Genomic DNA, 14,939 nt, shown 5'->3' on the forward strand with positions numbered 1-14,939 from the left:
TGATGACAGTGACATTGTCTAGAACAATGGTGGCCACAGACAGAAGCGGCAGTGGTCTGTGTGGGTACACAAACAAATGTGCCAGGATGCTGCCTGCTCAGGGGCACGTTCCAAGCTCCCAAAGACCTTGCCTACCTGAGAGGAGAAAATGCCCAGAGCTGTAGTTCCTTTATCATTCACCCAAATGCAGCCACTCCTGTCTTAACCAAGTATAAAGGGCATCTGATTTCAAGGCTCCTATGTAAAAACCTGTACCAGCAAACCAAATAAGCACATGCGGGGGCCCAGACCAGTGGAGGTAAACCAGAAAGGCTTCCTGGAGGAGGAGGAGAAAGAAAAAAACACTGTAGTTGGGTAAGCTTCAGTGGCAAAAGGTTCAATTAAGGCTTTATCTGGCCAAGAAGTCAGTCAACTTCCTGTTTCTTCAAAGTGTCCGTGTCAGAATGGCCTGGATGGCTTGTTGAAAATGCAGACCCCCAAGCACTAAAGGTGAGGGGCCAGACAGGGGTGGGTGCTAAGAATATTCATTTTTAACACGTTCCGCAAACAATTCATTCTTATGCAAACCACAATTTGAACACCAGGGGACAGGTGGGGCAATCTCAACGTGAACAGTCTGCACTGCACTGGAGTAGATTCTAGAAAAGCTGCAGCATCTGACTAGGGAGGACCCACCAGGAGACGCTGAGGACAGGGACAGGCAGGTGTAGACAGAGGTGCCTTCCAGAACTGTTTAGTCACAACACCCGCAACCCCTCTCCCCACAAGACTTCCTGTTATGATCCTCATTGGAGCTGGCTAGTTACAGAAAACATGTGTACCAGTTCACAAGGAGAGAGAAAGACATGGATATCCTTCTGTTTACAAGCTACGGTAGGAAGGCTGGGAGTATTTCAAAAAGGAAAAGAAAAATCAAGTCTCGGCAACCAGACCCTAACATCAACACAGAAACTGTCTAGAAAACAGAAATCTGTTTTGTTGAGATTTAAGTAGCATCAAAACTTCCTTATCCCAAACAAACATCGCCTTCGCTCAACGCAGGCAACCATTCCAAGTCAGAAAACACACAGCGATACTCAAAGCAGACAGCCTCAATTCACGCGTGCGTTACTGACTGACCATGCGGTCGCTTTATTGTAAGGACAGGAGAAGGGACCCTTTCCTGGGTTTCTTCAAATTCACACAAGTGGACTCTTATGCAAAGAACCTGGCCGGGCGCGGTGGCTCAAGCCTGTAATCCCAGCACTTTGGGAGGCCGAGACGGGCAGATCACGAGGTCAGGAGATCGAGACCATCCTGGCTAACACGGTGAAACCCCGTCTCTACTAAAAAATACAAAAAAAACTAGCCGGCCGAGGTGGTGGGTGCCTGTAGTCCCAGCTACTCGGGAGGCTGAGGCAGGAGAATGGCGTGAACCCGGGAGGCGGAGCTTGCAGTGAGCCGAGATCTGGCCATTGCACTCCAGCCTGGGCGACAAAGCGAGACTCCGTCTCCAAAAAAAAAAAAAAAAAAAAAAGAACCTGGGCTAGCCTCCATCCATATCAGCCACCTCCAAAAATCCCTTCGGGCTAGCTCTCCTCACCCCAAATCTTCTCCTGGAAGAAAGTCCCCTAAAGAAAAGGAGAATCACTTCCTAGCCCAAAATTGCCTAACAATACCCTAAATCTGTTCTGAGTTCAGAGCAGAAATCCGTGTTCCTTCCAATCTGTTCAGATAACCAGGAAATGCTGTACCTGCTGGGTCTGCACGTTTAGCTCCCGACACACCTGCTACTGCAGCCGGCATGAGTCACCCACACAGGCATTGCACGGTGTACTTGTCAACCACGGATTCAGCGGCTCAGTAGCTTGCTCTCACGCACACCGGATGGCAACTGTCTACCCCCAGAAGACGTGTCAGGGCAGACTGGGTAATAACCCAGTTTCACTCAATGACACACACGTTCCTGCTGTAGGTTTGGGGAGAGGAAAGGAGGGAAGGGGTACACAGAGATGCTTGCCCCACTTATGGGCAGGCTCCCATCGGCCCTGGAAGCCCGATACAGCTCTGCTACCGTCAGTAGAGGAAGGGTAAATTCACTTGGGGAGGAAAATGGAAATAATGTCCCAATTTCAAACCTCCTCCTGAACAAAGCCTGTCTTCTGTCCCACTCCAGGTTCCCGCTTTTTACAAGGTCCCATTACAGGATCCCAAATTGGACCCTGGACCAGAAAAAGGACATGAGTGGGACAAATGGAAAAATCTGAATAAGGCCTGTAGATTAGTTAAAAGTGTGTGTCAATGTCAATGTCCCAGGTCTGATCATTGCACCATGGATATATCAGACGTTAGCATTTGGGGAAGCGGGGTAAAGGATATAGTGGAGCCTTTGGCATTATTTTTGTAACTCCTGCAAATCTAGATTTATGTCAGAATCAAAAGTTAATTTTTTTAAAAAGACAGCATGTTAAATCTAGCTGCCTGATATATCTTACTTTATGGTATTGCTTTAAAAAATGTACATCGGCCGGGCGCGGTGGCTCAAGCCTGTAATCCCAGCACTTTGGGAGGCCGAGACGGGCGGATCACGAGGTCAGGAGATCGAGACCATCCTGGCTAACACAATGAAACCCCGTCTCCACTAAAAATACAAAAAAAATTAGCCGGGCGTGGTGGCGGCGCCTGTAGTCCCAGCTACTCGGGAGGCTGAGGCAGGAGAATGGCGGGAACCCGGGAGGCGGAGCTTGCAGTGAGCCGAGATCGCGCCACTGCACTCCAGCCTGGGCGACAGAGCGAGACTCCGCCTCAAAAAAAAAAAAAAAAAAAAAAAAAAATGTACATCATAATCCCGACGGCAAATTTTAAGTTATTCTCCTACCAATGCTGATCAATTCTTTGATACAAAAAGAAACAAAACAAAACACTTCATTTGCTCAGCAGCCATTCACTCTGTGCAGCTTCCGCGTCCCCGCTCCGAGACGCAGTATTATCTGATGGGTAAGTGGCATCTTTTCCTCCAAGCCCATCTCAACAATGTCCAGAAATAGAGTTATTCCTTTGCTTTAGACATAACTCTAACTTAAAGCAAATATAGCAATTTCTGGGAATTTTCCAAAGAAAATAATATGAAATGTGGACAAATCTTTATGTACAAAAAATGCTCACTGTATTACTTCTAAGGGTAAAAATTTGGAAACAACTTAGTGTCCAACAATAGGGAAATTGTCAAGCAAATTATGAGTCAATGCCTGCAGCAGAATACAGTTACCATGCCATCACGACATGGGGGAAATGTTCAAATAAAATTACACAAAAAAAGAGGAGGAGAAAAAGTTGTATATTTTGCGGGATTTAACCAGTGAGGAAATAGATCAAATTGCCAGCATTACTGTGTGAATTAGATGTTTTTCCTGCTTTGGGCACTTTTGTGTAGTTTTCTATAAAAGAAAGAGAAAGAGTATGGATTACTTTTTAAAATCAGACAGGGAGGAGGGGTGGTGGCGTTGATTATCAGTTTGCCTGAAGGTTTCAACTATTCCTCTCCCTGAGTCAGTCTGAGCACAGAACTGGGGTGGGAGCAGAGGGTGGGGAAGGGCCGCAGGGAAGGTGCTGCGTCAACCTGGGCAGTTCCAGGACCTGCATGAGGCCAGGGGCACTGAGGGCCCCAGCTCCCGGGGTAGGAGGTCGTGCCACTATTCACTGCCTTTTCTTCTTCCAGTGCTGCTTTACCTTCTCTTGCTCCTAGAGCAGTGCTCACTGGAGACACTGGGACCCTGAGCGCTGACCAAGAGTGATCCCTGACAGCGTCTAGATTTCTATGCAGAAGGGACTGCTGGGTGGGAAATGGATCACCGACAGGTTCTAAATGAGAACCTACAGGCTACAGGAGAGGGTTGAGGGGCGGAAGAGGGAATCCCACCTCTGGGAAAGCATCCTCAGGAAACCTGCATAGGTCCTGGAGGTGAGGACAAGTACCAAGGAGGGAGAAGGAAAAGGAGGACCCTGGTTAATCTGCACGCCAAGGGCGGAGTCGCTCAGTCATTCATTCAACAAACATCTATTCAGTGCCCACTCAGTGACAGGCACCGCGCTGCCCCCAAACAGGGCAGACACAAAAGAATAAGGGCAGGAGGAAGCTATGGATACAGAAGCGGTGTGCTTTCAGTTCCGGACTCAAGACGTAAGCCCTCTCCCCACATTGGCCAAGAAACCACTTCCACTAGCAAGTTGCGCCAGAAAGGGGAGGTGGCGAGTGGGCTCACTGGACTGAATTCCTGCCACCTCCCACTTATTCAGAAAGCTCGTCCACACCCTGGCCAAACGCATCCCCGCGTCCGCCTGACGGGTGGCCCAGTCCTCGCCCGAAAGCTGCTCGCCAAATGCCCCGCTCACCCCCCAGCCCCAACGGTGAGAGGGGCTCGGCCGCATCGCGTTCTCCAAGCGCTGCGCCCTAGCAGCCTCCCGGGTCGCCAGTGGGCGGACGCCAGGAGCTCACGGAGGCGGCACCGCTCCCGAAGTAACGGAGCCCGGAGAGTGCCCAGGCTTTAAGGCAAGTACAAGGGGCCGAGCGGGTTCGCCGAGGACGCGCGGGCGTCTCCCCCAGCTGAGGTTCGGTCCCTCCAGGCAGCCAGGGGTCGGCAGCGCTAGAGGCAGAAGGACGACGGCCGAGAACGCCCAGGATGGGGTGGTCGCTGACCACCGTGTCCCAGGCAAATCAGCTCCGCTTGGAGGCAGGGGGATGACTAAAATGACCTCCAAGAAGATGTCAATTGCAAGAACAAAAATTTCAACCCAGAATCTCGGGACCTTCGGAAAACAACGCGGAGCAAAAAAAGAAAGAAAAGAAAGTAAATCAGATCCCTTCCCCGAACCGCAGGGAAACTTACCTCCAGCTTGGCGACCCAGCTGTTAAGTAGAACGAATCAATCCACGGACGGAGAGGAGATCGTGGGTCTTCTGAGCCCAGCTGACACACACCAAGTAATCCACGTTAAGGGGTCCGCAGCCCCCCACCCAATTCCCCACTTTCCATCCAAGGCCAAAGCGCCTGGTCCAGACCCTGTCCTCTGCGCTCCAGACTCGCGGAGGTCGCGGGCGGGGGTCCCCAAGCGGCCGCATTCTCTTCCCCAGGGGTGGGCGCGCGACGAGGGCGGGGACTGGGCGCCCCGCGGACCCCGCGAGCGCATCCCGCCTCCTCGCGCTGGGACAGCACCCAGCCTGGACGCCGCTCCTCGCCTTTCTTCCCCGCGCATCGCCAGCGCGAACCAAAGATCCCCGCCAGGAAAAACCCCTCTGCCAAGCCGGAAAGCGCCGAAGGCGGATCGTCTCTGGGACTTGGGTTTGCAGGTTCACAAGGCCCGGGAGGCTTACGGTGGGCGCCTGCCTAGCATAGGGTCCTTGGGGAGAAGCGCAGAACAAGAAATGCCAGCCTCGGTTGCCGCGTCCTCAGGCTACCAGCGCCGCACCGCGCACCCGCGCCGGCTGCGCGCTCTGTAGCCGGCCGGGCCATTCGGCCCTTATATACTAGGCGGACCCGCGACGGGGCGGGGCGGAGCGGAGTGGGTGGGGAGGGGGCGGGGGAGGCCGAACGGCTTCCTGGGAGTCGTAGTTCCGCTACGTAGTCCTGTCGTAGTCAGGACAAAAGTTAAACAAGAATGGAAACGGTTGGGGTTTGCCCACCACAGCTGTCCTCCCTTGCACCCTTCCTTCACAGACAAAGCTGGCATTCCAGTCCTATTGTCAATGCCGCTAGGTCTATTCTGGCCTTTGTGCATAAGGTGGGTCACACCAGCCGGGCATGCTGCACAGGATGGCAAACCTTGGTAGCCCTAGAGTCAGGCTATCCCAGCTGGGCCCCAGTTCTGGAGACGAGAGGTCCGAGGTTGCTTGCTTCTGGGGGCCGTGAGGGAGAATCTGTCCCGTGCCTCTCTGAGAACTGGTTGTCACTGGCTGTCTTAGGTGTTCCTTGGCTTGCAGCTGCCTTACCTTCATCCTCCACCTTTTACACGGTCTTCTCCGTGTATCTTTTCACATAGTTTTCCCTCTGCGTGAATCTCTGTCTCTTCACACTGTGGTGTTCCCACAAGGATGCCAGTCATATTGGATAAGGGGCCTACCCTGATCCAGTATGACCTCATCTTAACCAATGACATCTTCAACAACCCTATTTCCAAATAAGGTTATATTCTTGGAGGTCCTGAAGATTAGGACTGCGATATATTAATATTCTGGAGTTGTGGGTGGGGGGGTGGAACAATTCAACCCCTAACAGGTCTTCTATGCTTTGTTGCACCTGTTAACAGCTATTGTGACTAATCAACCCTTTTGATAAAAGCAAGCCCTGAGAAGCAAGGTGAAATCACAAAATCACTGAGGCTGTGACAGGAGAGGAAGCCAAGAACATTGGAATCTCCTGGGCCAGGTTTCCCTGTCGCCACTGTGGGATTGCTGGAGAGGAAATGGTCAGAAAAAGAAGGCATCAGGTTGGGCGTGGTGGCTCATGCCTGTAATCCCACCGCTGAGGTCAGGAGTTCGAGACCAGACTGGCCACCATGGCAAAACCCCATCTCTACTGAAAATACAAAAAAAAAAAAATAGGTGGGTGTGGTGGTGCACGCCTGTAGTCTTAACTACTAGGGAGGCTGAGGTATGAGAATTGCTTGGACTCGGGAGGTGGAGGTTGCAGTGAGCCGAGATTGTGTCACTGCACTCCAGCCTGGGCAACAGAGTGAGACTCTGTCTCAAAAAAATAAAAGAAGGCATTAGTATTGGAAGTAACAGGAGGCACCTGGGTAAATGGGGTTGGGGAGGGGAGAAGGTAAACAGGGCGTTTCTAGATGCTCCTGAAGCACAGACTTGATTTTCCACCTGCCACTGTGCCCAAGTTTTCCCCCATTCAAGTCCCAGGCTACAGGCAAGCTCAGGTCTGGCCCTGGAATCCTGGCTTTCACTGGTGCTGACATTCCCGGAGAGTCAGTGGCAGTGCAGGGTCTCGATTGGCCACCATTTCCACTCTGAACTCACAATCAACTCCTCTCTTGCTTCCAGGTAAGAGAAAAACTGAGGCCAAGGTGAATGTCAAAGGCAGGGATATCCGACCTCCCTAAACCCTCCCCTACAGGATGTTGAGGATAAAGCAGCTTTGCTGCTAGGAGTTGCCTGACCTTCTCCCCACTTCCCAGAATGCGGGCTGCATGTTCCTAGCAGGCGAAAGGGCATCCAGCTGTCTCAAAATGGTATGGGTGCCTATCGCTGACTCTGCATGGTTATTGTTTTCTCCTGCATTGTACTTCATTCTAGTCTTCAATCTTCTTAAATTTCTGCACAGCAAACATTAGCCACTTGAATAATTAGAAAAATACAGAAATTAATTTTAACTAGTCATTTCTTTCTTCTCATTGCTGTGAGATTGATTTTCCCCAGGTAAAGCTGGAATCATATCTCTTCCTTGCTCCTAAAACATCCAGAGAGGTATAAACCCAGGTTTAGCTTAGCATAGAGATGACAGATACAAACATACATACATACATAGCTAGATAGAGGTAAACATGAGAAATGTATATATACATGCATTAGCACATACACATATATTTCCTTTCTCTCTCTGCTGAGAGGGTCCAGAAGCAATCATTTAGCACCTAGGTTTGTTTCTTATACTATTGTCCAACAGAAGGAACCAGAGCTCATTAGAGAAACAGCTGATTCTAGGACTGGGGCAGGAAATATGCAAGATGAGCCTGGAGCACCTTGTAGTGTCAGAAAGTAAGAAAGTGCTAAAACACTGACACACAAGCACACACACCACAGAATGGTGGGGCCACGACAGAGGGACACAGAAACCAACTGGAAGAGCTCTTAATTGCCAAAGTGGGGGAAACATTTGAGCAACAACTGAAGTAAAGTGGTATTAGACTATAACCAAAGTATTAAAAAAATTCCTGAGTTCGTATTGACATAATTAGGTGATTGGATAAATAAATACACAGGAGAAAAGAAATCTGTGCAGAAGAATTTCAAAAAATGTATGTAAATACTCTGCCCTCCAGGAAGTGGAGTATAAATCCCCACTTCTTAAGCAATGGCTGCACACAGTGACCAACTGAGGGACAGTCTACAAAACACCTGATCAATAACCCTCAAAACTGTCAAGTTCACCAAAACCCAGGAGAGTCTGAGAAACTGTCACAGCTCAGAGAAGGCTGAGGAGGCTTGATGACTGAATGTGGTCTTCTGGATGGAATCCTGGACCAGAAAAGGGACATTAGGTAAAACTAAGGAAATCTGATAAAGTGTGGACTTTAGTCAATAGTAATGTACCAATACTGATTCATAATTGCTACAAATGTGCCATGTTAATGTAAGATGTAATAATAAGGGAAATTGAGTGTGGTCGTATTAGTTGGCTCTCATGCTGCTAATAAAGACATACCCAAGACTGGGTAATTTATAAAGAAAATGAGGTTTAATGGACTCACAGTTCCAGGTGGCTGGGAGGCCTCACAATCATGGTGGAAGGCAAAGGAAGAGCAAGGTCACGTCTTACATGGCAACAGGCAAGAAAAAATGAGAGCCAAGTGGAAGAGGAAACCCCTTATAAAACCATGAGAGACTTATTCACTACCAGGAGGACAGTATGGGGGAACTACTCCCATGATTCAATTATCTCCCACTGGGTCCCTCCCACAACACATGGGAATTATGGGAGCTACAGTTCAAGATGAGATTTGGGTGGGGACACAGCGAGACCATATCAGTAGGTATATGGGAGCTCTCTGTACTATCTTTGCAATGGTTCTGTAAATCTACTCTAAAATTGAGATGTTATTTTAAAAGTTACATATGTATTTAATATAAATATGCATATATATGGATATATGGTGATAAAAACAATTGCAATATCAACCCTCTCTCGTGTATCAAATTTTCTCCTTTTTTGAGTAGATTCGTGGCTCTCTATTCTGTTCCACTGGTCAGTTTTTCTAACTCTGTACCATTATCATGCTGTCTTAATTCTAATACCTTGTTTTCTTTTTTCTTTTCTTTTTTTTTTTTTTTTTTTTATTTAATCTCACTCTGTCCCCCAGGCTGGAGTGCAGTGCTGCAATCTCAGCTCACTGAAACCTCTGCCTCCCAGGCTCAAGCGATTCTCCTGCCTCAGCCTCCTGAGTAGCTGGGACTACAGATGCGTGCCACCATGCCTGGCTAATATTTATATTTTTAGTAGAGATGGGGTTTTGCCGTGTTGGCCAGGCTGGTCTGGAACTCCTGACCTCAGGTGATCCACCCGCTTTGGCCTCCCAAAGTGCTGGGATTACAGGTGTGAGCTGCCGCGCAAAGCCCATTCATTTGTTACACCTTAATTTTAATTTTGAACTTCTCTCACTTTGTATTCTTCAAGAGTTTTTGACTATTCTTAGACCTCTTCATTTACAATTAAATTTAGAATTAGCATATTACATTTCAGGTGAAAATAAATGAAAATTGCAGAGGAAAAATAACTTCAGAAGCCCCTCATTGCCCACAAATTCACATGTAAACTCAACAGCCTGGCATCAATGCCTTCTACAGCCTAACCTCAATCTACTTTTTCAATCTTTTCTCCTGTGCTCCCCAATAACCCGTGTCCCATGCTCCAGGAAAATTGGAATATTTAATATTTCCAAAAAGACCCCAACTTCTCTAGTCCTCACTGTGGCTTCTCTGCTTATGGAGCTTTGTCCTCTTCTTCTATCTGCTTTTTGGGGGCAGCTCACTCACCACCTCTTCCGTCAAGTCTTCCCAAATCCCCAGCAACTGAGAGAACTCCATTAAACCACCAAGCACTTTGAGTCCCTTTCTAAACTAAGTTTCTTGAGGTCTTGCATTTTATTCCTCTTTGTCATGATCCTCCTGTCCCCACCATTTAAAGTACTGCACATAGTTGAAGCTTATTAGGTATTTGGAAATTAACTGTGGCACTTGGATCAGAGTTCTTGGTGCCAGCATACACTTGTCTTCACGGGAAGGACCAACACCATCATAGGCGCTGGTCTTGTCAGAGAGCTTGCTGGGTGCCAGATACTGTCCTGAACCTTTACAATGTATCCCGTCACATAATCTCCAAGAAGCCAACAGTAGGTGCCATGATTAACCCTATTTTAGAAACAAAGAAATGAAAACTGAGAGCAATGAAGCACCTTGCTTAATGTTGCAGAGAAAATAGAAGGGCCGGGGTTCAAATGTAGATTCCTCTCGCAGAACCTTCACCCTCCTCCACAGTTTCAGATAACGTGTCTGTAAATTTCCCAGCAGCAAGGACTGGATCTTTTTACATCGTTGTACCTGCTGCACCGAGGATCTTTCCAAGAAGAGTAGATGCTCTGCACAAGTTGATGTAAGAATGTGACTGAACAGGTATAAAGCACCCAGCACACTGCCTTGCCCATTACATGCACTAAATAAATGTTAGAGATCTTAATGAGCCTACCTGTTCTGCTGTCCTTCCTTCTGCCCCCTCCCTACCCTGTCTGGGCTCTTCCATTGCCCATCCCACTCCCCCTTGTTTGAAAGGTGTGGCTTATGTATTGGACAGAGCAGATAAAGAATCTTTCCACCATCACGGAACATTCCATTGGACAGGGCTGCAACATCAGCATCACCTGAGACTTCATTAAAAATGGAAGACTTCATACTGTTCACCGAGCATCGGAATCTGCACCGCTGATGTGCATTATTTTTATTCTTAATTTTGGAAGTGGATATAAATATGCATAGTCAGCCTCCTATGTCCATGGTTCTGCACCTGTGGATTCAACCAACTGCAGATCAAAAATATTCCAGAAAAAAAATCCACAAAGTTCCAAAAAGCAAAACTTAAATTTTCTTCGCACCAAGTACTACATTGAATCCACACGAATGAAGTGATGCACAGGCATTGTGTTAGGTATTATAAGTAATCTAGAGATGATTTAAAGTATATGGGAAGAAGTGAGTAGGTCATATGCAAACACTAAGCCATTTTATGTATCCTCAGGGGGTCCTGGAACTAATCCCCCATGGATATTAAGAGTCAACTGTACATAATTTTAGGATTATTTTTAAATTAGCAAGTCAAAACCCCTTGGACAGAGTGTTTTAAATAAATCAAATGATATCCTATATCTGGTCTTGCAATACTCTTTTTTTTTTTTTCTGTGAGCTGTATGTTGTGCAGAACTTTCATAAATCTAGCAGTTCAGGGGAGCTATAGTATTAGGGAATCATTTGACGCAAAGGAAATTTAAAAGGAAGTTCATGGCTGGCCTGATGCCCCACATTGAGCGAATGCCTCAGATCACAGGATATGCAGATATCTACAGTTGGTTAAAATATGTAGATACACTTGGTATCGAGATCCAAAAATATCAAAGGGAGGTTTGCACAAGGAGAGAGCCAAAGCACTGTGGCATGTTGGAGAGGTGAGAGGGCGTGCCAGTGGGATCTAATTACAAATCCCAGGCTGCTAAGGTTTTCATGCTTGACACAGAGATTAAAATAACTCAAAAACAAGCAGTCACAGATTTCAGCCAAAAACATGCTATTCTTTAATGGAATGGCTACTCCAGGGTTACCAAGAAATTTCAGAAGGTGTGAGCCAGTCCATTCAATTTTCAAACAATTGGAAGAGTGAGTCCTCATGCATATAATCACGTGAGGGGATCGTCAGAGTTCAGACCTTTCTTTCCATGTCACGAGATGCTCCAGTTTTTTCTCCATCCTCTTCTTCTCCCTTCAATAATAAATGATAAAAAGCATTCATTGAGCACTTACTAAATGTTCAGCTCTGTGCTAAGCACTTATAAACCTTTAACACTCACTGAAACCCTAAGAGATAGGAAATATGATTATTACTGTGTTACAGACGAGACAGCAGAGGCTCAGAGTAACTTGCACAGGGTCACACATCCCTTTCCGCCGTCTTCCTCCTTCCTTCCTCCTGGCTTCATCAAATGAACTCATCCTTCTTTGCCTCCAGGGGACATCTCATCTCTTGAGTCCCTACATTCTGACTCTTGCTTACCTCTACCATGCCCTTAAAAGTGTCTTCTCGGCTGGGTGCAGTGGCTCAGGCCTGTAATCCCAGCACTTTAGGAGGCCGAGGAGGGTGGATCACTTGAGGTCAGGAGTTTGAGACCAGCCTGGTCAACATGATGAAACCCCGTCTCTACTAAAAATACAAAAATTAGCTGGGCATGGTGGTGCATGTCTATAGTCCCAGCTACTTGGGAGGCTGAGGCAGGAGAATCACTTAAACCCGGGAGGCGGATGTTGCAGTAAGCCGAGATGGTACCATTGCACTCCAGCCTGGGCGACAGAGCGAGCCTCCATGTCAAAACCAAACCAAACCAAAACAAAACAAAACAAAAAACAGTGTCCTCTCCAGGGCCCCAGGAACCTGCTAGCCACTAACTACCGAATCCAGGGTGCTGGTACTAGCCTTCTTAGTTTTGCCCTCTCTGCAGTTTCTTTTTCTGAAATCCCCTTTTCCCTTGGCTTTTGCCATCGTGTGCCAGGCACAAGGTCTCTGCCCACTGACTATGCTCACTTCCCACCCCCTACCTGTAGGATGCATCCCAGGCTCTAGTCCTGAGCTGTCCTGTGGTCTCCTTTCTTCAGTACCTTGCTCCCTCTCATACCCAATCCTGCCAACGAAGCGGTTGGCTTGATTCCAGGTCTGCCTTCCTGCCTGCCCGTTAGACATGTCTACATCAGCTGAACCCCAGGCTGTCTAAGAACAAGCATCTATAACCACCCACTGATGACGCCCCACCCAATGGCCCCTTGCTGCCATATTGCCCTGCAGCCACAGCGGACAATTCCAGCAAGTGTCCACCTCCTGCTTCAGCCACCTGTAACTCTTGTTTTTTTTCTTTCTTTTATTTTTCTTGCTGTTCTTTGGGCTTGTTTAGTTCTTTGCAGAAGCATCTCAGAAGTGCCAGGGGTTTACCCTCTCTAAGGACAACCCTCAAGGAAGGGAGTCATTAGATAAATATTCCATCTTTTTCATCCTTTGATTGGGCAATCTTGTTTTTGTTTTTGTTTTCGTTTTGAGACAGGGTCGCTGTCACCCGTCACCCAGGCTGGAGTGCAGTAGTGCAATCTTAGCTCACTAAAACCTTGAATTTCTGGGCTCAAGTGATCCTCCCACCTCAGTCGCCCAAGTAGTAGGACCAGCAACTACAGGCACATGCCACCACACTTGGCTAACTTCAAAATTTGTCTTGTAGAGATGAGGTCTTGCTATGTTGCCCAGGTTGGTCTCTAACTCCTGGCTTCAGGGAATCTTCCCGGCTCAGCCTCCCAAAGTGCTGGGATTACAGGTGTGAGCCACTGCACCTGGCCTGATTTGGCACTTCTGAAGTGTATTTTATTGAGTTGCCCGGAGGGTCCCCAGTGAGATTCAGCCCCGTATGCCCACAGCATAACCTCTCATTCGCCACCACTTAATGACTTTTTTCCCTCCCAATTCACTCCTTGTGCTTCCAAAGATAAACTCACAAATCCAGTTGTACACAAACACTTCTCTGCCTTGAAAAGAATCCAAAATAAGATACTACACACAAATCATTTTTTTCCTGCTGGATTCTTTGCTGAGGCCTGTGATTTTTCCAAGTCTCCTAGACATCAGGGTTCAAAGCTTAGACACATTTTTTATTCTTTTGCTCTGTCCCCTTTACCCCTCTGAGTGTTTGTGACTCATGGCTTTCAAATGTCTAATATTTCCATTATTCCATTCTTCCCAGCCTGGTCCAGGTCCTTACAACCTCGCACTGTGATGACCCCACCACCACCACCATTGCTCACACCATCCCATCTGCCAGAAATGCTCTTTGGACTTTGCTGGGCTTGTCCTTGCAGAGTGCCTCTTGTGTGCCCTGCCTTGTGCCAGGCAGGTACTTCAGGCTCCTGGGATGACCTTCCCTCCCACCCCATCCCCGCGATGGCTGTCTTCTCAAAACTGCCCTTACATTATCATGCACTCCACTCATCTGACACCGAGACATACTGTCTTTCACCAGTGGTTATTAAGATGTGTACATGTCTGGCTCCCCCCATTAATTTTAAGTGTTCTGGGATCAAGGAGTATATCACATGCTTTCTTGCTTTTTTTTTATTTTTTAGTCCTCTCAACAGGGTCTCAGTCAACATTGGCTGGTTTCATTTGATGGATAATGCTAAACTGCCAACAAAGTAAATGCAGGTAAACAGTGCTCTTGAAGGTGGGCAGACGGACTCCTTCCCCAAACTGTGCTGAATCAAGTTCCAGACGGCTCACCCACAAAGCCCTAACCAAAAGCTTGGTATAACAGCAAGCCGCCCAAGCCGGTGGAATTAATTAGCCTGCACGTACGTGCCAACATCATTCTACCCGTCAATACTCTTGATGGTCTGTGGTATAAAAAGGATAGTGCCTGTCCCAGAGGCGTTATGAAGAATGTGAATTGGTAGCTTTCTGTCTCTAGATTAAGCAGTGGTGACCATTCATTCATTCGTTCAATAAACATCTATTTAGCACCTGGTAAGCTCCAGGTACTGTGCTAGGCGCTGGGGATATAATAATGAAGGTGAGAGTCAAAGTCCCTTTTTTGTGGGGAGATGGAATAAATAGTGAACAACTAAATTAAATTCTTACAGAGTGTGATAAAAACAAGGGAAGACACAAACCTATGTTATATTAGAGGGAAAAGAGGCTTCTTGAAGAAGGGATAAGTTATGAAACTGATCAAAACTAGATCATCCATCACTGGCACATACACACCCATCACACCCAGATCAGTGATGGAGAGGCAGGTGATGTTAAAGGAAAATCTGGCCAGACGTGGTGGCTCACGCCTGTAATCCCAGCACTTTGGGAGGCCAAGAAGGGCAGATCGCTTGAGCCCAGGCGTTGAGGCCAACCTGGGTAACATGGTGAAACCCCATGTCTACAAAAAAAAATACAA

General features: G+C 47.6%; 2 long non-coding RNA genes across 2 annotated transcripts in view; both read right to left on the reverse strand.

Moving 5' to 3' along the window:
* Positions 1-5,478, reverse strand: part of LOC105469085 (uncharacterized) — a 186,348-nt gene extending 180,870 nt beyond the window's left edge. The window contains exon 1 of the long non-coding RNA XR_011615982.1: positions 4,866-5,478. This is a non-coding gene — a long non-coding RNA (uncharacterized lncRNA). The remainder of the gene's footprint in view (positions 1-4,865) is intronic.
* Positions 5,479-11,529: 6,051 nt separating this feature from the next.
* LOC105469089 (uncharacterized) overlaps positions 11,530-14,939 on the reverse strand; it is a 41,407-nt gene continuing 37,997 nt past the window's right edge. The window contains exon 3 of the long non-coding RNA XR_011615984.1: positions 11,530-11,725. This is a non-coding gene — a long non-coding RNA (uncharacterized lncRNA). The remainder of the gene's footprint in view (positions 11,726-14,939) is intronic.

The sequence above is a fragment of the Macaca nemestrina genome, chromosome 17 (genome assembly GCF_043159975.1).
Source record: "Macaca nemestrina isolate mMacNem1 chromosome 17, mMacNem.hap1, whole genome shotgun sequence".
NCBI lineage: Eukaryota > Metazoa > Chordata > Mammalia > Primates > Cercopithecidae > Macaca > Macaca nemestrina.